The sequence below is a fragment of the Bombus vosnesenskii genome, unplaced genomic scaffold (assembly GCF_011952255.1).
Source record: "Bombus vosnesenskii isolate JDL3184/JDL3185 unplaced genomic scaffold, Bvos_JDL3184-5_v1.1 scf7180000014816, whole genome shotgun sequence".
Taxonomy (NCBI): domain Eukaryota; kingdom Metazoa; phylum Arthropoda; class Insecta; order Hymenoptera; family Apidae; genus Bombus; species Bombus vosnesenskii.
Window position 1 is genome coordinate 478772 of NW_022883662.1, and position 24869 is coordinate 503640.

The following is a 24869-nucleotide window of genomic DNA, read 5'->3' on the forward strand; positions in this document are numbered from 1 at the left end:
CATATTTTGGAAGTATATGTTGTAAATGGCATACTTAGTGAACTAAGTCAACTACAAACATTATCATATTATCTTTCTCGGCGAATTTGGTATAAAATAAACAGTATACTGCAGATTAGAACATTATTTGAATAAAACATTTGAATAATCATTATTTAAAAAATATATGATCTTATGTAATTAGTTTGAAATAATTTACGATTTCAGTAAATGTTTATTGACAACATTTTTCAGATAGTTGCGAAGTGCATTATACACATTAGCATTATCAAGAAGTAATTGAATTATAATTTAAATGTTGTCACGTTTTAAGCACAATGATTTGGATATATATTTTATGATACAAGCGTATACAAAATATAACATTTAAAACTCAATTCATAATTTTCATAGAAATTTTATTGATTTACAATAATGTAATTTTAGGAATTTGAATGATATTTTTGCAAAACATGTAGAAAGATTTTGTATTTCTCTTGTAATTTAAAATAATTTTCCTTGTACTTTGACTTCCTTGGTATAAGTTCTATCCTTTATTACGCTAATTAGTAGCTTTAATGCTAAATGTGGCAATACTTCTATTTTTATATTAATGTATTCTAAATTTATCCTTGCATTTATTCTTCACAATTAAATCTCGAAATTTGTTCTGCACAATTTTATCTGTTTCTTTGATGCTCAAATCTAACAGCTTTCAAATTTCTTAAAACAAATCAATAAATTTCTCCAGTCTCACAATTAACATTCTAAAAACCTTATACACGAAAAATATTCCAAAAATCAATCAACGTGGAAGCTTCTTTTATCCTTGAATCTAGTTTCGGCAAGGATAGACAGCAACGAAGGCAAGTAATAGCCGCGTAAAAGCCAGGCAACGATTCTCGTGGAGAGAGAAGCAGCAAGCGTAGCAGCGCTGCGTGCGTTACGACGACGATCATGGGTCCCCGTGACTTCATGGCTCGACATGAATTATTCATTGGGGCCGTGGCAGCCGTTGGGCCCTCCGCTCACGTGATCCACCGTCAGATTGTATAGCCAGTCTATACATATGTATACAACGCACCTATGATCGCGTGTGCGAGCGTACGCGCGAGCATCGAGCATCCTCTGCCTTCTCTCCTTTCTCCTTTCGTCACTCATTTTACACTACCGCTTGTAAGTATCCGGATACTTTGCTCGATTTGCAATAACTGTACGTAGTCATTACGAACATGTGCGAATTAATGAGAAATTAATAACAAACCGCGATAATTATCACCTTCTTGTGGAATTAATGTAATGAATTGGAATCGATGAAAATGGAATTAATGGAATGAATTAATGATTGTTTTAAATTGTTTATTGAAATTGTTGTTGGCTGTGGGAAGCATGTAAATAAGAATATTTTATTTTTATATGAGAATTTCGAACAAAATCGCATATTTAAAATTTTGGAATTATAACTTTTTAATTTATCATAACAAATCGTGCAATCAAAAGATATTCTACATGTGTGTAACATCAACACTATTTACTATCATTAGACTGCCCATATTTATGCAAATTCATGTTTTTATGAATATAATTAAAAAATGGGATCTAGAGAATTGTTTGATCTAGGATATTATAATAAATGCTATAATCTAAATATTTTATATATTTTTGCATACGTGCATTTTATAGGATTTTACAGATTCAAATCTCCTATAGATGTAGAAAAATTCGTAGTCTAATTAATCGCTATTATCCCATAGATTATAAATTCCCAACGAGTAGATCGCAAAATATAAGAGTATAATATAATATAAGAAGAGAATGTACATGTTCATGAGTATGAGTAGTGTACATGTTCATTAGGAGAATTTTATTTATCGAAAATTGCCGGATGAATAATCCAAAAATGATAATTTCATAAAAGTTTGAGAACCTGTGACAAAGATAAATCATAAATAATAATTGCTTATTATATTAATTATCCCATAATATATAATCATATATATTATGTAATAGTATATGTAGTACTAGTGTAATATATATATATATATAATATATATATATATATATATATATATATATATATATATATATATATATATATACACTAGTATTACATATACTATATATATATATATATATATATATATATATATATATTACGAGAAATTTGAACATGTAAAATTGTACATAATTCGTATAATATGCAAAAATATAATATCCAAAATAAAGTATATATTATAATATTTGGCAAATAAAGCAAGTTTCTATTTAAACTCTATTCCTTTAGTTATGTTTACGAAACTATAAAAATGCACAAAATTCAGCAGACTATTGTACATATAGTTATACATGCATACATATTTATATCGTACTAAAAAATCTAAAATTTGTCCTTGTCTAGTAAAAAATATGCAAATGGGTATACTTTAATGTCTTTAATGGGTACAGTTAGTAGATATATATTTGACATTTACGTTAATATCATTTTTTCTCATTCGTTTTAAAGTTATATAACGTGGGCAGTCCAAGAGGCAGACCATGCCAAACGAACGATTAACCTCGAACTTGCCACGACCTCCGACGCCCGTTTACGTTTCCCATCCGCTTGCACTCAGTATTCTGTGGAACCAGCGAATAGTTTCATTTGCTTGATAGTCGTCAATCACGATCAGTCTCCGGTGCCTGTTTTCATATCATATCATGTTTGTAGCAATTTAACTCCAAATTAAACGTTTATTCTGGCCTGTCCTCTTGATTTCATCTCATTCGACTTTTCGTTACTATATAACTTCTGTTATGATATTAGGATTGTCAAGAATTGCTGATTTTTATGTTCATATTTACTGAAGTTATAAAAGTTCTCAAGATTTACAGAAAAAGAATTTCTAGAGCTAGACAAATGTTTTGTAAGATACGAAAGTAATACTAAATTTTGAGAACTATGAAAAAATTCAAAAGCGAAAATTACGAAAATATTGGGAAATTACATAGATAATTACATAAAGCTTCGAAAATTATTAAAAATGTCAAACGCTGCTAAAAAAACTTCAAAGGTTACAAAAACTGCAAAGCTGTACAAAAAATATCATAAATTACTGAAAACTTGGAAATATATCTGTGATATTAAACAATTTGAATAGTTAAAAGTTACGTAACATTACGAAAATTATGAAAAATTTTAGAAGCTAGATTTTTTAAAAACAATTTTTGTTTTTACCTACAAAAATATTGAGAAGCTAGAAAGTTTTCCTAAAAACTTATTTGTATTAATCGTATTGATTAAGGCGATAGTTATTAGTTAAAGTCTAGCATTAGAATTGTGATACTAAAGGAGAGGATTGACGGAGTGAGGTATGTTTAACGATTTCTTGAAAATTAGCCGTGGATTGTCTAGAGTCTAGGTGGAGCGTGAGAAGAGAATACAGGGAGAAAGAGGAGATGGTAACGGCAACGATGAGAAGTAGCTTAGCGTCATTGAAAGGTCAACACTATCAAGTGCACACTTGTCGCCCGGCTCGTTTACAATGCACGCTGCATCCCGAGCGGCGAGCACGTCGCTTTTCTACGGTTCGTTCACCCCGTACCGAAATTTCTTTTCAAAGTATCGCGTTCCTCGCGGACAGGAAGAACGTCCAAGGCTACAGATTCCTCTTCAGTGCTATGTAGGGTTATTTACAAAAAACGAAATATATGTATTTCGAGTTATATAATTCTTTATTATTCGTATAGTAGGTGAAGAACGTACAATATATAAAAATATGCAATATATGGTAAATATAGAACGTACAGAAAATATAAAAATATAGAAAATTAAATTCGCTAGAAGCATGACACATTTACTAAGAGTAGAATGTGTATATGAAGTGGAGTGTAATTCTTAGTGTTGGTATATGGCATATAGGAATTTTATATGGAAATATATGCAATATATAAAAATATAAAAAGTCGTCGATTCTCCAGAAGAGCGAGACATCTCAAAGATGGCCAGTTTTGAGATAGCTAAAAAAATTGACTAAAAGTAAAATATTTAGTAGAATATAATATTCACTACAATATTCAGTAAATAATATTACAGTATATAACGTTCCAGGTATTGTTTATATATGTAATATATAATATATGTATTTTATATTTACATTTTGTAATACTGTAATATTGTTTATTGTTTACTATATCATTATAATATTTATCATATTTACATTATATACATACAGTATATATATTGTAATATGTAAACATTATATAGTAAACAATATTCAAACAATATTTAATACAGCTAATTATCTAATAAAATCATATTATTCAACAAAAAGAATATCGCAATTCGCAAAAACTGCTTAACTTTTTTCTAAGTAGTAAGTAATATACATAAGCAATATTTTTCTCTCAATTCAAAGTATATTAATGGAATTATATAAAAAGAAAAATGTTTTTATTGTTAGAAGGTTGAGTAATAAATGATTTTCTACTTGGAATCTTCTATCTCAAATCGATTTTTTTAAATTAAAAAATTACTTTCCTTAAGTGCGTCATTCCTCTAGAAAAGCTACGATGTATTCAAGTAATAGATGAAATATTATTTTTTAATGGAATTTTATGTTTGGAAAATTAAAACTGGTCAATGATGACGTGTAATATTTCTAAGTATATTCAACATAGGAGATATTAAATTTATACATTGAATAATTTTTTGTTATAGTTGGTGACTTCCTTTTATTATTACCTATATCATTAAAAGAAAATATATAAATAATAAAAATATTTTTATATAGAAATAAAGAAGTCAATTATATGTACTTAAGAGTAATAAATAAAATAGTATAGAATGTTCCAGAAAAATAACAAACGTATTTTCGGAATTAATTTACACATATGTGAATAGCACATCTTTCATTTGTTTTTATATATTTTGTATATTGGAATATATCCTCTTTCAACCTATGATTATGTAAACAGTCGTAAAATCTGATTTTATTAAAGCCCCGCATTACTTGTTTGTCATGATTAATTGCGGAAAAAAACTTACAACAAAAGAAAATATTACAAAACCATGCGTCGTTACGTGCAACGATGGGAGTATATTTTAGAATTCTTCTTACAATTATTTAAGATTCTATATCTGCATTTTAATCATTCTAAATACTATTTGATTTCAATAAAATATAAAAAGTCTTCGAAATAGTTTGTGTTAAAGTATTCAATCAAAATCAAAATTTATTAGAAGTCTGTGTTAAATTTCTGCCAAATTTGTATTTACATTGATTTATATCATACTCTTAAGTGTATTCGTTTGTATGTTTTGTAATTATGTATTTTATGGTTGCTTCTTCTTCACTATTCCCTTGTTTAGGTAATTCTAATTATCCCCTTCTCTGGTATCTCTCATCATCATTCCCCTCTCGTGGTCCGTGGCCGGTCCGTTCCTCTTCCAATGCAATTTGGACGTCGCGTAGTCGCGTCCCATCGCAACATTGCAGTCCAATTAAACCAGTCGCTCGAACGAATTCCCCAACCTCCATTTTCATTTTCACGTACACCAACACTGTTGTATTTACGTGTCAATTTCCGTGCGTCGCGACGACGGATGAGGCGGCATCATGAAATACACAGAAAGCAAGGATGAAGAGTGGAGAGAGAGGTTAGAGATGGGAAGGCATCATCGACAGGGCTATCTAGAATTCGAAGCTGGGCCGGTTCGTTTGGCGCCAAGCCAGGCCGACTTACCCAATTAGGTTTCATCACTGGGTCGCCAGCTTCCCTGGCTGCCAATATTTGCAATACCTAACTAAACTGATCCAATTATAACCAAACCGCTGCTCCATCACTCGATTGACGTATGGTTCTGTTCTGCGCCAGATAGTGGATCTGCCTGCTGGATTTGTCCTTTCTGCGTTTATTGCGTTTATATAGCAGCTGAAAACGATATACAGTGCTTACGAAACGTACTTTTACACATATCCTCATTTTCCAATAAAGCGTTCTATTATCAGGTTCTCTATTTCATTCTCATAGTAACAAATTTTTGTAGTTACATAAAAGTACCTATAATACTATCAAATGATACGAAATTTAATATACCCGGACTTAATTAATTAAGTATATAATTCCATTATAAATACAATGTGCAAATACTTTTTGCAGCCACTGGTTGCATTGTGTATTATAAATCGAAAGTCTAAGAACATCTATTGATATAGACGTATTCTATAGAGGCAATTTAAATTTTGGACTGGAACAATTATTTGCAAATTCACATGTTTATAGTTTCAAGCAAGAGCATCTGTAATATCAATTCAAACGTTATATGATTATTATTAAATTTAAATTTGATCTTAAATAACATGTGTAATAAATCTATATTGATGACATATGAATATTTGTAGTTGTTTGCATTTTGATCGTGTTTTAGTGGTGCTTTGCGCTTTATTCTAATGTTTCGCGGACATTCGGTTCATTTCTCCGGAGAATCGACATGTTCAAGTCTGACAGCGAGAAGTGAACTGCAATGATCACGAAATATCCGAACATAATGCAAGCAATATTAAATGTACGATCGAAATCTGAAGAACCACAAATACTTCAGTTAATAATTGCAGTGAAAATTCAAAATGTAAAATGTTTTACATTATATTTTTAGTATTATTTATTAACTATTAGTTATTATAACATATATTTACTACTGCTAGTGAAAATTAACTCATAATTATTAAACGTTAGATACATACAATACATTTGAAGGAGACAGGAAAAAATAGTTTCGAGTTAGCTCCAATTATATTTCTGCATTCAGGACGTGTAAATTTTAGTTCTTTACCAATCTTATGATTTTAGTTTTTTCCTAATTTTATGCTTATTGTGGTACATCGTTTTCATCTATAGCCGTGCATCAAATGCTAATATGCCTTATACGATATTGTAAAATAATAATGCATAAAAAGTAAAACGTAAGTGCATAATAATATAATAATATAAAATTCTGATAAAAAACAAAAGAAGTAAACCTTCGTTTTATTTTGTGGCAAATATCTCGTTTTCTCGCAATGAATCAATGATCGATGAGTGGTTAAACTGGAGATGATTGGATAAGGAAAGGCATAATATAGACTATAAAGGATGTTTGAATGAAGCATGAGGTACTTAGGACAGTGCGAAGAGAAGTAATTGCTTGTTTATGGAGGGTGGTAAGGAGTCGATGGAGGTTGTTTGAAGGGTTCAATTGGGACTCTTGAAGGTTAAATAGGAGGCGAGTTGGTGTTTAGTTTGAGATTGAGTAAATGATTTAGAATATTTGGCTTATATTAGTGAAGGGTGTAAATGTCGATAATTCTTCGACTGTAATGTTAAATGTTATTCTGTATGTCAATAAAGTGAATAAGTAATGTTACGTTCTTTTTCTTTTTTTATTAGAATGTGTCAATATACAGGGCAATTTTAATACAGTGACGAGCATGTGAATTAAAATTATTTTTTATATACGATAGTATAAAACTTTTAATATATTTTAATTATATTATTATATAAATTTTGTAATAGCTTTTTGTTTGAAAAAATGCATTTTGCTGCTAATCATATAATAACGTTCAATTTCTTCTCTTTCCTAAGGAATAAAATAATTCTAATACACTATATCTGTAATTTTTTAATTATAAAATATTATTTTTTTATGAAAAGTAAGCTAATGTCCTGATTCCTTTGGACAGAAGTACATGCATATGCTTACCATTGTGCCTTTTTCGAAAAAGCAATTTCAATCTCTTGCATTTAAGATACACAAATTTTATACGTAATTCTCACTCAGTTATCTGACTTTAATCCTTTGAGTGCTACGGATATATTGTCGTAAATCATTCTCTCAAAACGCAAAAAGGAAGGAGCAAAATACAAGTGAACTTCGTTTTGAGACATTCAGTGAACTTCCACGCTTAAATACATACGCTCGTAAACAAATACAATTACTTGTTTTGTAGGACAAAGTGCAGTATAAATACGAAATTATAATTATCCCTATAATAAACTAATCAAAATGGAGTCGTCAATAAGCGATTTCTATATTCCAAACTTAATTAAAATCTTAATATCGACCGTTTAAATACAAGTATTTATCTGTTTAAGTATATAAAAACAGTATTTAAAGAGTTAAGTCCAATAACTAGACTACGGATTTTTATGCAGTTTATATTTTTATGGAGACAATTATGACAATAGACCTTAAATAGATGTTCCTACTATCTATTAAGAACTATAACGAGTACTGTATTTGAGTTATTTTAATATTTTTATATATCATATGCATTCTGTGCAATTTTTGCATCTTTAAATTTTATATAAATGCATAAAAATCCACACTATACCTACAACACTAAAAATCGCCATCTTCGCTAGATAGAAACAACTGCCATCTCCCCATCTCATACACCTAAACTTTTGCATTATACATATTGGCAAATACCCTTAAAGTCCCCGAACATAGTCCTCGAAGCTAGTCCATTGGCATCGGGCAGTCCAACGTGTCTCAACTCGAGGAAAACGTTATCCATACACCTACACGCACGCACACACACGTACACACAAATACATACCTGCACAAAGCAGAGACTATCAATAGAAAGACGAAGACAGAACACACCTACCCATACCTTCTTTCTCCTCAGGAAGGCTTCATGTTAAAAAGAGAGAGAAAGATGGAGCCAACAGAGGGTGGAAGAGAGAGAAGCGATGGAAGAAGCCGCTCACCGCTATTCCAGGCATTCGATTTGGTATTTTTCTTTGTGTATCGCGGATAGTTCGAATTGTTCTGCAAGCAGGGCATTGATATATCGTCCCGCGGGTCCTTTGAGTCGGCCGCGCGGCTCCGAATTATCGTTCGCGTACTCTCACGGAACCTTCTCTCCTCCTTTCGCCGAATGCACTCACCACCCATCCTCTTTGCCACCCCTCCTTTATCTTCCCTTCGGCGAGCTAGAGAGAGATCCAGAGAATCAGGCATGGTTGGTCGGTCTTTTCTGACCCCTGGTCACCCTCTTTCTCTCCCTCCATTGGTAGAATGGCTACCGGTCAATTTATCCACCGTGTTCCTTCTTTGCTTTATTTCGGCTCTGGCTTTCGGCTCGAAATCTACTCATACCTTACGGTCGCCGCGTTCCGCCGAAAAACGCTTTTTCGTGGTGTTCGCGTTCAGATACCTCGCTTTTGTCTCTGGATGTGACCTCGAATGAAGAGTCAAAAGGCTTTGCGAAGCCGACGAGAGTGAGGATGGAGACTTGAGTGTGAGACGATTTCAGATATCTTTAGGGGCAATGTATTTTAACCTTTCTTAACTTTCAACCTCTATCGTTAAATTACAAGTAACCAATCTAAATCAGATTTGAAATTATATTATTTAATCGTAAAATATAAATACAGTATACATATTAATTTTGGAAATGAATCGTAATTCTAATTGCCCAAAAATTAGAAGCTCACCTTATGACCTAACGATATGATTATTGGACAAATATTGCCTAGTGTTTAAATCCATTCGTGATTAGAAAGCTGCATATTAAATATTCAAACTAATTATAACGTATTCGGCTTTTTTATAACTAGTGTTAGTTGTTGATGTATAATTAGAATTTTTTAAATCATTTTTTAATTCTTTTTGGTAACTTTTTCATTCAACTAGTACAAAATTATTAAGATTTTGACTCAGAGTATTTGGCTATTGTTTTCTGCTAGAGGTTTTCTGCTAGATTAAATTTTATAGCTTTTACAGTATTTTAGTATTATAGATTGAATAAAATGAGAGTTTATCGGTATTAAAGAAAAATTTGAATTGTAACAATAATTATATAGAATTGTATTTTTTTATTCTATCTAATGCTATTTCTATCACAATATGCACGAAACAATATCGATTATTTTTGTATCAATGCTATTCATATTTCTTTTACTAACTACTACTTGTAAGTTTCGGCAATTCCATTTGATTCTACCTTGGGAATTCAAAATTCCGAACAAGAGACGACGTTTCAAATAAGTGTTATTAAATTTACTAACCATGAGCAACGTGAGGATTACGACAATACTATTGTTTCTTGACTGTCTAGATTAATTTTTTTATTACTTTATTCAGATATGTGATAAATGTTTCAAAAGATCCATTCTTTATAACAATCACATAACTATGCTTTGTCAATAAATCTTTATGATTATGAAAACAATAAAACATATAAAACAATATGTGACGTGTAGGTACATATTTCATAATGATTTATTAACTGAATATTGTATCACACTATCATACTTAACAATTAATTTACATTAATATTTGATTAAATTAAGACATTATTCATATAAAATATTTTTTATAGTAAGTTCATTTCAATAGTATTCTTGTTTTATATTTACATTACAATAAATTTCTCTTTTTATTCATAACCCACTTTGAGGCACTAAATTTGCTCCTAAATCCGCGAACACATTTTATTCATCGTTCCATCTTCGACCCTTTCCCCACTAGCTGCCGCCGTGTGTCTGATCTTCTTTTCGTACACGACGATAGATCACGTCAGGACATTGCAGTTTTATTGAATTTTCTGTAGCCATTTTCCTTCACTTCCACTCTATTCCTACTTGTACATAACCATTCAAATTTTTATTTCTATCTTCCTCTATTTTGTAATTTTTTAAAGCTCTTTATCGTAGATTGCAATTTATTTTGAAAATATTTGGCAAATTTATATATGACGCGTTAATGACAGTAGCACATAGTTACCTAAATTTTTAGCTTATATCCTTTCAGTTTGTTAAGTCGTTTGGGTGTTTTCTAATTAATCTTTTTAAGATAAGTTGACTGTATAGACCGTTTGCTTAGATATTTGGATAATAATTGACTAATCTCTTCGTATCTTTTGGCGTATTGTACAATTGCTTTCCCGATTGAATCGATTCCGAGATCTTTCCTAAGATCTTCGTTCCTGAAGTATTTCTTTGTTAGACATATTTTCAATTATTATGTCTCAAAATTCTATCATTTTTACGTCATATTTCAAATTTCAATTAGTTTTTCTTTGTTCAATAAGAAAAGAAGAAATTCATTAAGAAATTATTTTTGTAATTTCTTTAATGGAACTGGAACACACGCATACTCAATTTTCGATTTCAAATTCTAATTCATAAGCAGAAGCTTTATAGAAGATTATTCTACCTAAGGTTTTAAGGCTAATATGGCTTCAAAAGATTAATTAAAAAATTATTTTGTTAATTTACATAAACATGATATAACGAACACGAGTAGAAAAACAAAACCTAGATAGAAATTTGTTATGCCATTAGAAGACTATAAAAATGTGTTTTTTACTATATTTCATATTTTTTATTATATTATTATTATATATTTACCCATATTATTTTCATCAAAGAATTTAATTCTCCGTAGTTTAAAGGGTTAACTTTTGAAAGAAGAACACTAGCTTTTCAAAGTCAAGCCCAGGACCGCGACGAGGTTGAGATGCAAGCGTCCAAGCTTTCGCCTCCTGGGTCCCGTTACTTTTCCAATATTCATACGCCACGATGTTTCCCGCGGCGCGTTCGTCCGGTTTCTCATACCGGTTCCCTCACTAACACCGAACGAATCAGGAAGGAAACGAGGCGCGAAAGAAAATTTTTTCCCTAGTAAACTCGCTCATTTTTATCTGCGACTTTCACAATCTCACATCCTTCTGAACCTGCAACAACCTTCTCGTCTCGCCTCCAAACCACCACGGTGATTTTCTTTCTTTTATAATTCCTTTTTTCTTTGTTTTCTCCAACTGGCCAAGGCTTCGTCTAAATTTCCCTTTGAGTGTAACGGTGATTCACGAACGAACGACGGGCAATATCGGTGGTAGAAGAAGAAGTAGTAGTAGTAGTAGTAGTAGTAGTAGTAGTAGTAGTAGTAGTAGTAGTAGTAGTAGTAGTAGTAGTAGTAGTAGTAGTAGTAGTAGTAGTAGAAGAAGAAGAAGAAGAAGAAGAAGAAGACGAAGAAGAAGACGGTCCAAGAAGAGGCGTGGGAACAAAGGATGGCGAGCAGATGAAATGAGCCAAGACGAAGAGAGAAAGAGACGAAGAGAGAGACCGACTTGTCTGATCTTCTCATCATCCCTTTCTTTTCTTTCTTCGTTCCTCTCAAAATGCATCAACCTTCTTCTTCTTTTCTTCATCATGGAACCTTCTGCTAGCCTTTCAAAGCGGGAAAAAGAAATTGCCCGGGAGTTATCGGAAGTAGTGCTATTCGTGGAGATTGCTCGTCGAATTAATTCCTAAATTGCCCCTTCTCGCGGATGGTTAGATAGTTTGATGTCTGTTGGAAGGTTTTCTGAGGCAGAGGCGGTTTTGTTTCCAAGAGGAAGTGTTTGGAAATGGTGGACGTTTAAGTAAAACGAAATAAAAGGGCAAAATTTTGTTGTTTCTCATGACTTTCAGTACTAGAAAAAAGGTTTCCTTTTATAGTAGTATTTAAACTGTTAAAATACCCAAATTATATAAATATGTTATACTATACGAACTACATGAATAGTCAAATAAGCAAATAAAATATGATAGAAAATTCACTTTGTATATTGTGATTCTACATAACAAATAAGACAAAGATGGGAATGCAATTTTTTCCATACGATGTTTCTGTTCTAGAAAATTAACTTAGAATATTTATTTGGTTTGTGTATGCTTAGATATACTGCTGACCAATATTATAAAATTATCCCGTTCTCAGCTGGTATATTATTATTACCATTGTTAAAACTATTATCCTTTTTTTTAAACGTTAGATATACTATATACGATACTATTACAACATCTATGCAAACAATGAATTAGTATTACTATTGAAGGGTGAGTCAATGCCATATAAAAAATTCTCCTTTCCATACTATTCAAAACCTTTTCTATTAAATCTTGGATTTTCCACTGTATTAATAATCATTATTTTTAATTCTTGAACTATTGAATATTTCGTATTATTTTGATTTTTAGTGATCGGTATCTTCCATACATTCTCCATCTTATCCAGTTTCATGAAAGACATTATGTAAAAAACTTTTTAAACGATTTGTTTAACAGTTGATTGAAAACAATAAAAAATGATAAAAAATATTCAAAAGTAAACAAATCTAACTCTAAGAATAAGTAAAACTAAAAAGAATAAATAAATCTAAGTCTAAAAATAAATAAAGCTAGATAAAGTAATTAGATTTAAATATACGACTAAATAAAATTAAATAAAATACGTCAATCTAAATCTAAAAATAAACGAAACTGATTCGATAATAAACACTGATACCGTATGCAATCACTGTACAGTCGTTCAAAAATGATATCGAATTAAATCTGCAAATTAGCACAAGCCTGTCGGGTTAATTGGCGGTTGGCTTCGATTCCAGGAGAAATTCCAGCAAAACCTGGCACTGGGTTCTTTCATCTTTCATCTTTCAAAGAGAAACCAGATGGAGCACAGTGACCTTTGGTGTGCGTAGCCTAGAAAGGGGAGGTAATGTAACGAGAAATTGACATCGAGAGTCGTCGAGGTCATGTTGCGAAGCGGCAGTTCCTCTGCCACTCTCCTCCTCTTATTTCTCCATTAATTCATATTTTTAATATCTTATCATGGAATATTTCGTATTTTTTGTTCTGACATTTATAGATTACTAACGATAATGTATTAAATAGATATTTTTTATTTCAACAGAATTAGAATTCTGTCTTTCTTAGTTTTCTGATTTTCATCTTACGGTTTATATACTTTGTGTGCAAAATGGAGTATTCCAATGTGGCATAGTTAAAAAGAAAGAATTAAATTTTTTTGTGGTCTTGCACTATGTATTTGCATTTGATAAGACAGATGATGCCACATGTATCTTAAAATGAAATTGTTATCGACATGTAGTTAAGAAACTAAAACAAAATTAATATGTAAAAGTGAAATAATGATAAGAAATAATATGATAATATAATTATATAATATTATATACAAAAATTTGCATACAAAAAATATTTCCATTCTATTCCAATAACTATCAGCCAATTATCTAGAATCACTTTTCGAATTGCACCTCTATTGGATTACTCGTTTATTAAATTATTAATTAGTAATGAACATTACAAATAGCATTAATAATATCCTTCAATTCAATAAAATTGCTTATATTATATATTATGTACGAAATACATAAGAATTCCAAACTTGTGATTCCTATAGCATAATATTTGTGGAAAACTATTTCGTCTCATTAGATGAACAAATTATTTATAAAAATATAAAAAGTGGTATGAATTTTTGTTGAAAAAATTGAACAAATGTATGTTGTAAAAAAATTAGGGTACAATAAATGGGCGACGTAGGATGTAGACTATCGAAGCTTTAAAATGTACCAGATTTTTGGGGGATCATGTAATAAGATATCAAGACCTAATGGGTTAATGCAGCAGCTTCCGAGTGCGGCCCGCTTTCCGGCTGTACCTGTTTCTACCACGTTGAAAGAAACGATATCTGAAAGGAGGGAGTTCTCCCAGGTGGGGGATACCCTACGACAGATGCGAGATGTGCCGGCATTGCATCTTCTTGCATGCACTCTGCGTAACTGGTTGCCCAGCACAGGTTCCTTTCTTCTAGTTGAAAATCTATAGTCATGTTTAGTTACTATATTTGGTTTTGTTACTATATTCCTTTTGGAAATAAAGCAAATTTGAAGTGAATTATAAACATAACATTGATTTATCGATGCATGAATATGTTTCGTTTTAAAATATTCTTACTTCTTCGATTGTGTTATAAGAGAACATAAGTATCTATGATTAGATCCATGAAAGAAATTGCAAAGAGGGTAAAATATATATTATTTAGCAAGAGTGCGGAATTTATAAATGGAATCGTATTTTGTTACTATATCGCTCTCGCAATCATTTTTTTTTACAAAAGTATTATCCCATTTATGTAGAAAATATCATTAGTTTAAGAAATATCTTAATTTAATATTGTGTTAATTTCGATACCCATTGCTGGTTTAATGAAATACATATGTCATGAATTAAGACTTCCGACAAAAGTTTTCAAAACTAGTGGTCACCCTTATGATTAATGAAATTAATGACAATCTATAAAAAGTGACAAAGTTATTATATCGAGTAATAAAATAAAAGATGTGTGATTCCATTGAAAAAAAGAGAATTTTATCTTAATATCTTCTCTATGCATCCATATAAAAAGCTTATAATAATATCAAAATGTGTCCCGTTAGAAACGATTGGTCTTCGATCTGCAGTATTTTTCGCTATAGATGGATAGTAGTAAGTCAAAGTGATAATATCAAGTGTCTGATTGTGACTGTTGAGTATCCATTTAATATGATAATATATGGTAATTAATGATAAATTTCTTACTAGTAATTGTAAGAAAATGAAGACGTGAACGAAAGATACGTCGGAACTGCATGACTTTTTACTACCGTAATCACGATCGTGTAATGTGATGAGTTTATGACACTGTAATTATAATGACCGTGACCATACACGATTAATGAGCATACTTGCGATAAGTGTACTCTTGATGAGTGTAATTTCCATTTGTTATATGGTTGCGGCTAAAATAAGATACATACTGCGGATACATCGTTACAATGAACTGTTTCTTCTTAACCTATGCTGCCTATTCTTTATGTCTGTTATTGTCCTATTTTCACTTTCTGCCTGTATATATCTCTATTTTTTATCATAATATATTGTGCACCGAAAATATATATGTATATGTATTTACTACATGCTACATACATCAAATTTTTGAGGTATGTTATCTTTTTGTCGCATAGTATGATTCAACGTCAATATCAATACATTTCATAGCTACACATCCATATCCAAAATATACCCCATTGCAATCACAAAACACATAAATAGAATCATAGCGGTACATGAAATACGTACATTTAAATGAAACCATTGCACAATTAATTGCGATCACTTTAAATTTTCGATAAATTTCACGGGTGTAGGGATGTCGGCGATGACGTACTTACGCGTCGTTAAGCGTCCACAAATTTTACAGCGAGTAAATAGACGTTGATCTTTGTTTCACCGGCCGGTCGTTCAATGCGAAGAACGCTCAATCGCTTTCGTCACATCGTGTTTCTTCGTGGCCATTTCCCACTTCAGACCTATGACTTTCGTTTCGCGTCATCCGCCTGCACTTGCGCGTAATGACACGTAAACACGTGTGCGTCTCTACTCGTCGACGAACCGGCATGCTGATGGAATAATGACTCTTCGGGCACGTGTCACTCGTCCGCGTTTACGTTACTGCTTCGTACCACCTCGTTTTTCTCCGTTTCATCCTTTTCATTTTGCTGTATATCGAGTAAAGAGAATTTTCTTTTTCGAGATCAGTTTTCGTCGACTTTCATGGATTTCTCACGTTCTGAGTAGTGATGGGACTAAGATCAATATGTATTTATAAATTCGTATCAAATCCAGATAACCAGGATTCGCTTCATAGGGTTCGAATACTAATTACAAGATATAATATCATCGTGTTTGTATAGTATTCGATCTTCATGAGCTGGTTTCGAACCTCGGAACGAGTACTTGGAAAGTTTCGAAAATCTATTTATAATTCTGATATTTTAACGAATCAAATCCTTTGCAAGTAACAATTGAATCGCGAGAGTCAGAAAGGCGTTACCCTTTCATTGAATTCTTACAATAGAAAAATTCTATAAAATTATAGACGATGAACAAAATCCCATATTTTATTTCAAAATTTGCACTTGTAACTATCTAAGAACGATGGTTGAGAAAAATGATTCTGGACGAAACGAACATTTCTGGCAAAGTGCTGGTAAAGTTTCGAACTTGTTCAAGCAGTGATTGATTCTACTTGTTTGTTTTTGGCTTTTGCTAAAATATTTGCAATTTGTTGCAATTAAATTCGAGTCTATGTAAAATTACCACTTCTTTTTTTCTTTTAATATTTATAGAGGATTCAAAGCTATCATGTTCGTACCTTTTTGTGATGTATAGTATCTATGAAGATAAAGAGAAGTCCCATGAAAGGGATACCGGTTAGATTAGTTATTTCTGATAAATCCAAGACAATCATAAAGATAAGAACGTGTATTGGCCGAAAATGTCAGAATATACGAATGAAAGAATACAGTAATGCGTCATGGTGAGCGATGAAGAGCAACGCTTACTTTCCTACCCCGTACTCTACCTCTTTTCAGTACTTCTTGAATCCATCACTACTAAAAGGTGTTTTCTTTCTAAGGCAAGTTTCCGCCCATTGTCATTGATGTTTCAAGTTTTGGGACTATGATGAGGAGAATGAGGTGAATATGAAAGTCATAAGTGAAGAACATAATTCAAAAATTCTATCGTATTTTATATTATAAAAAGACAATTCCAAAATTCAGTATATCGCCAGGCAAGTTCATATGAAAGATATGTTTTCCAATGGGATTAAATCGTAATAATAAATGTTAATGTATTTTATATTCTCTTGAACATTAATAGCATCAGTCATATACTTGCTCATTCTTAAAATGTACATATCGAAATATATATGAGAGGTACATATAGACTAATAAATAAATTACATATATAGGTACATAAGACTACTTTTTATGTTTTTCTGTACGTTCATCTTAATCATTTTAATGAACAATGAATGTGTTGAAAATATAGGAATGGAATTGAAAGAGTTGAGAAATATTTGATAGTTAAGAATTATGCAAAACAATCAATGTCTAATTTTAATTGTTATGAGAAAAATATCCTAGAATTTTAACTTTTAGATAAAAATTTCAAAGTCACTTTACTTCGAATCACTTCTACATAGTGTTGCAAGTTACATATTAGAAGTTAGTATACCGCATAATTTATACATTATTAAAATTTTTGTAAAATACTTAGTACAGCTCAACTTAGTTCAACAGCTTCTAAGGTGAGCCCAGAAGCCTCTTTACGACAGTAATCATGTCGATATACTAATCTTTTTGTTGAAAGAAATCACACAGTAAATTACCTTAAATTACATAGTATATCAGAATTTTGTTGCAATAGAGACAATTTTCCCGTAGTTCGATCGTTATATCACAGATTTATCGTACTCAAGGCAATTAAAACACTTCTATCAATTTACATGAAAGTCCAATGACCCGCGTAAACAGCTTAAAAAATTGCAACCCTCGAAACGATAAACTAGTCAGCAATAAAGTATCGTTCTACCGCTTAAGCTAATAACAATTTATTCGTAATTTCCGGACTTTACGTACCGTGAATGCTCGAAGGGGAGAGAACGAGAGTCGTTTAAACAAACATACCTATCGACTATTTTCTGCGTTATATTTTCCGCATTCGTAATAACTCTCGAATTTGTTCGAACCTCTAGAAAACTCAAGTAATAAAATTAGTAATCGGAATCGGAGCCATCTGAAAAAGCGAAAGTTCGCCAGTTCGATATTTAAAGAACGTCAATTTTTCTTGTGTATCTTCTTTAATTCATTTAATTTTATCTTCAACTCTTAATTGGTACCTTGGATTTTTAACTTTTAGTTAGTTATTGATATCAATATTTATAATAGTTTGGGTTATATTTATTAATAATAGATCAGATTTGTTTTTAAATATCACTGATATCTATTGTCGATGATATTTATCATCTAAAATATAAAATGATTTTTGGGAAATACAAAGTATAAAATTTATTTTAGAGTTTAGTAACCTAATCCAAACGTAACTCAAATTATCGTGGCTACTTATAACCCAGAAATACTAGTTAAAACATAATATTGTCAGGTAAAAAGATTCGTAAAACCGAAAACTTATACTGTTTTGAAAATCATCGAATAATTTATTATGATGCTTTTAACTAGTTTATTCCAAATATGATATTTAATAAAAAAATGTGTGTCAAACTTAATCACTGTTTGTAGGTTTTCAGTGTTTGGTATATTTTGGTATAAAATTTTTAAGGTATGGACAACTACTTCGTGTCTTGATATTTTGTAGTTTTTAGTAGTATCTCATTATTGTAAACCTGCTTTACAGATTGAATAGTAGAATTGGCTTTTCCCTTGAATTAATGAGACGAATGCGTGATTAATGGTTTCAAAATGATGGCCGTAAAAACATCATATTTCGTGAACCTATAATATGTATGTCATTGTGTTAGAACGTAGTAGCTAAGGGATAAGAATTATATATTATTTTCAATAGTAGATTGGTAGATAGATCAAATAGCAAATTGAGGACAGTTATATCGATAATTCGCATAGTATCGAAAAATGGACTTGTGTTATTTTGAAATTGATGAGCTTAGTTATGTATTGACAATTTTAGACATTTTTCTAATTTTATCATTTTCCTAAAATAAGTTTGGGGCATATTGGGGTTCAAAATAAAAGACTACTTTATGTAAATAAATATTTCGTTCCTAAGATATTATGCTTTTATAGTATTGAAACAGTAATTAATTTTGAAATTGTAACTATGTAGTTATATTTAAAAATGAGTTATAATTTTAATATTTGACATATTTGCAGTTCTCCGAATTTCGATCGTATTTTTAATAGTACACTGCGCTCTGTTCTGTCTTGGTGTAAACGAAAAAACGACAGACCTAAAACAGTTCCAAAGCGCAACGTATCATTAACAACTCGATCGGTGCCCAAAGAATCACAAATATTTCATCTAATAATCATCGTGAAAATTTACATGAAAATACAATCTAAATTTAAAATATTCTTATTCCTTAAAAAAATGTACGAAAAATGTTGTTTCGTTCAAAAAAGGTGCCGAAATTTTTGGACAGGAGTGTATATACTTATTTAATACATTTGTTAACTTGAAATGTCCATTTACATCGATACAACAGCTATTATCGTGAAAATTCTTTTCGACATTTGTGGTGCATATTCGTTACAACGAGATTGTCGCTGGTCGAAGCGATTTAATTATAGGTCAACCAAGCGAGTATCATTTCCCTCCTTTTTCGTTGATGCTCGCTCGAGCAGCGCCGTTCTTGAAAAGGTTAATCGTCTTGCTTTCTTAATGTCACCGTTTACCTGCGTACAGTCGTCACTCGTTAACGTTCGGTGACGTTTGGTCTTATGCAGCCGCACCCGTGTAACGTCAGTCAGAGAAACTACCATTATATTCTACCTTAACCTATTAAGTATTAAAACAGCGTAAGAATGTCGCAAACGGAACATTATTTAAAAAACAAACAAACATAAATAAAGTAAACTGCGGAATTGTAGCATTTTGCGGCATTTATGCATAATCCGTTTATGGGAAATTTGATGATACAGAAATGTATAGAATGCACATAACAAACAAAAATATCTTTAGTATAGTACCTGTTGTAGGTAATATTTAATGGCTAAAGATTTTCTACCTAGGGTAGGATTATTATATATTATAGGGTAGGGTATTTATTTCAATCATACTCATAAGAATATGAATTTGCCTGTACTTATATCTGTAATTAATATCTTATTATACTATACTTATACTATACCAGTAATTAATATCTTATTGAGCTTTACGATTTGTTTTACTATAATCTCTTCTAACTTCAAGCCATCATGAATTAAAACTATCAGAAGGGAAAAAAAGTCTCCAATGTTTCCATGAGCTGAAGGTTTCGATGGTAGTTTTTGCAGGAGGAACTTTCACCCTCGGCAAAGGAAAGTTTAAAGAACATGATCGGCATCGTTCGATGGGATCTCAAACGACCGATAGGGGATTCGAGCCGTGTTTGATCAATTTTCGAACGGTCGGTTGCTTCGTAAATCATAGTCTGCTGAAAAATCAGCTGATTCACGCGAAACGCATTAAGTCGGCTCAGCGAAATCCCAAAGTAGAAGGGAAAACGGGGCAAAAACGATCGTCTATCTCTGGAAGATGCGAATGATGATAACATTCATCGCTGTTCCGTGGTTCTGATAATTTAACGATGGAGTAATTTCAATGGCGTTATTTTCGAACGGTCGCTTTCGAATGGTCAGAAACGTCTCAAAGGATTTTCTTTTCGCAAATGAGTTTTCTGTGTAGTCATCATGAGTCTCATTTGAATGGAATTGAATACTTTCCATTTAACTTGATATTTTCGATGTAAAGACGTTGTGTTATTGCTGATAAAGTAACAATAAGACAATTGTAATTTAATGGCGCAAGAAACACAACGGAAAAATATGTAAAATATTGAAAGCATAATATTCGTTAGAATTTACAGTGGATGAACCAATTCTCTAGTTAAGATCCATTCTTGAAATTGTGTTTATAAAATTATGAATTTGCGTAAGTACCCCCAGTTAAATTGTTACTATTATTACACGTATACGGGTTTACGAAAATATTTGAACATTTAGTATAGAAAACTATTATCTGCTAGATGAAACATTCAAATTTTTAATTTTTTAAAATTTTGTTAACATTGTTATGAGACACATCTGTCATGATTATATGTTCTGGTCAAATTTGAAGACAATCTGAAAATAATAAGATATTTAGTGAAAGTGTGTATTTCGCAAAGATCATTATTCAAACAGCCAATTATCCATTAAATTAATAAACCTTAATACTCAGAGGGATCATATTTAACATTTGTTATATGTTATAGTTATTCACGCTGTACACTGATTTTTGTACTGAAGATACGTTTGCAATAAATATCCTAATTTATCATAACACAAACCATACATACCAGAATAACTGTAAAAGTATGGTTAAATATTTTTTGCTAAATATTATATCGCAGATAATATCTAGATAATGTCTAGATAAAATCTAGACTTTTATTAAAAATATTGCTGACATATTTTGTATGTTCTTTATTCATATATTTGTGTACTTAATGAGTACAAACATTTGCAGTCCAGCTATTACTAATAAAGTAAGTTTACCTAGGTGTTACATTTTCAAAATATTAAAAGTATTAGTTTAAGATACTAAGAAAGTTTAATACTAAACTATTTAAAACATTAAATACTTAATTAAATACAAATATTATAATCCATATATTTCGAATATTTAGTATAATTTGATATATTTTCTCCTATTCCAACTATATTTTTTACTTTCGGGAAAAATGTATCTGTGTCACTCTTTCATTAATCTCTTCGGATATAACATAGGTAGTATATTTATAATGCAAATACAGAATGTAACAATTTTAACGTAAAAATAGGTAATTTATCAGAGTTAAAATTTTGTAGTGTTTGTTTCTCTAAGACAGTATATAACAATAAGTTACGTGGGTTTAGATTTTTATCTGGTAATTTTTACGAGCTCTGACTAATGGCTTTTATTTTCTGTTCTTATGTACTTGAATTTTTCTTTGAAATTATATTCTTCTCTGTTAGTCATTTTAAACGTAATACGATGTATGTATTCTGTTTTCAAAAGACATTTTCTAAGCATTTTCATATAATCTGTGTACTCTGTGTTACTTTTAATTGAATTTTTATATATGGTTTTGTATTATAATAAGAAGTTGAACTTTGAAAATTGCGCTTTAAATTAAAATTGAAGTTAATATCATAACGTAATTCTTATTCTAATAATATTATGATGTTGTAAACAGTAAAGTTAAATTTGAAGTTAAAATATCTGGAATATCGGACTAATTAAATTTCATTTCATTTTTACGTCCTGCTATATGCATACATGTAGTTTAGATTATTTTATCAAAAGTTTTTTCATTCTATAAGGAAATAATAGATGCACAACATTTTTTGTTTTGTTCTATTGAAACAAATATAATGGATTCATAAAACGGAAGAAACTTTTGTGGCAACATAGTTTCACATAAATTTATTTTACAAATATTTTTCTATTGTAACTCGTTAATTACGTAGAGTAGAGAAAAACGTTTCAAATTAATTTTATTACCTTCGATTGCTTTTATTTAAATAATATGCTATTTCTTCCAAAAAAGAATATTTTAGGTTTTAAAACTTCAATAAAATTTACTAGGCCCTAAATATTTGACTTCTATGCACTGATTAATATAAAAAGTACATAATGTCAAATATCATGAAAACAATCGCTTAACCTATTTTCCTCCAATAACAAAAAGTTATTCAACACATGCAATTAGTTATATAATTATACACTAAATCTTTTAAAATGTTAATTACATCTGTGCTGCAAATAATGTTACAAATATAACAAATGCTAACTATATTCATGAAATGTAATTTTAATTCTGTCTTTAATATCTGTTAATTCTGTACCTTTCTTACGATGGTTTACGAAAAGCCATTTATTATCTATTACCTACATTAGGAACGATATTCGCAAATCAGTCATCAAGGTGCATTAGAAGCTTTAAATTTTCTATTGAATTTTACCTATATTTTGTGCACAGAATCCATTTTCACTAAAATTTGTCTGTTCTGAATTGGTCTAACATTTAATAGAACATTTATTAATACGTTCTTAAACCTATTCATAGCTTACTAAAAATATGTTGCATCTGTGAAAGATGTCTCACAAATTTTTGCAAGTCTGCTTTAAAAGTTCGCCCTGAATTATTCATAAACTGTTATGCCATTATGAAGTATAACTATTTAAGGTTAAATTACTTAATTTTGAAATTTTTAATTTAATCTAATTTAACTGCTAATCTCTCTCGTGGATAATGTAAAATGCAAAATAAAATTTTTAGTAATCTAACATAAGTTACTATGTTTTATTTATAACCTAAAGGTATTATTTGATAGTTAGTTTTCATTGCTCTGATAAAAAAATAGTTCAATTAACGTGTTAAGACAATCATTACAACCCTATAAAAGGAGACAAATACAACAGTAAAAATGAAAATGAAGAGGAAAGACAAGGGAACAGTAAAAAAATGAAATAAGAGACAGTAAAAAGGGGAAAAAAGATCGACTGTACATTTCCGGATTAGGACCTTATCACGAAATCGAGCGAGTTGGTACCATCCAGCAAATTAAAAACCGTGTTCCTCTCAGGGCGGCGGCATAATCTTCGGGAAAATCTTTTTTCCGCGATAAAAAGTAACATTACACGTGGTGGAGAGGAAGAGTGAATCGTGTACAAAAGAAAGCATCGTCGGACAGGGCAACTGGAATAAAAAGGTTTATGGTTGTTTCGGGTGCTCTATCTTTAGAACCTACATATCATGCCACAGTCGCTCTTCTCCTCTTCCCTCTTCCCTCTTTCCTCTTTCGTTCGTTCTCTTTTTCTCTTTTCCACTCGGAACCCTCCTGGCTGAACCCTCGACTGAGTTATTTCACGGTTAAAATAGTCGAGTGTTCGTTTCGAGCGAGAGGTTTGTGCAGTTTCACGCGAAGAAAGTACTCGCAGTCGAAGCACGCCTCTGAGTTGTCTATCTCTCTTTCTCGTGCTTTTTCGGATTTCCTCGACGAACTCTCTCGTGATCTTCCCTCTGAGGCTTTAATGCATCCTGAAGAACGTTTTGGGAATGTTAGGTTTAGATCGAGCAGTATCTTCTCTGTTTTCTACTTTTCTATTTCGCTATCCTTGGCGTTTTGGTTTTAGAGTTAGGTTAAGGGAGGGAGAATTGGGCATGTAGATGAATCTTCTCCAGCTGTTTCAATGCAAGTGGTTTGTTTTTCGAGTCGAAAAGAGTTTCTTAAATCGCTTAAACTTATGAAACACAGTATTAATAATTATACGTTTGTGAAGAAATTACCATAACGTGTAAAAGTATATGTAGAATTTAAAGGATAAAGTAAATCTCTGTTTTGGTGGTATTTGCCTAGTTTTGTTTATAAATATATGTATCTGCACGAGAATTGGTACTTTACTAATAATTACAAGTACAATATATAACTTTCATTAGTGATTTACGACTTTTATATGTTTATGGATTGTTTCTCGAAATGGAAATTCTTTCT

At 31.0% G+C, this 24869-nt stretch overlaps 1 protein-coding gene and 1 long non-coding RNA gene across 8 annotated transcripts in view; one reads left to right on the plus strand and one right to left on the minus strand.

Annotated features, from left to right (window-relative positions):
• Nucleotides 1-24869, plus strand: part of LOC117240582 (protein scalloped) — a 341268-nt gene that overhangs the window by 41273 nt on the left and 275126 nt on the right. The window lies entirely within an intron of this gene.
• On the minus strand, nt 5015-5951 carry LOC117240586. Its single transcript, XR_004494747.1, has 2 exons — nt 5701-5951; nt 5015-5518 (listed from the first exon to the last, which is right to left on the minus strand). It is a non-coding gene; the product is annotated as an uncharacterized LOC117240586 (long non-coding RNA).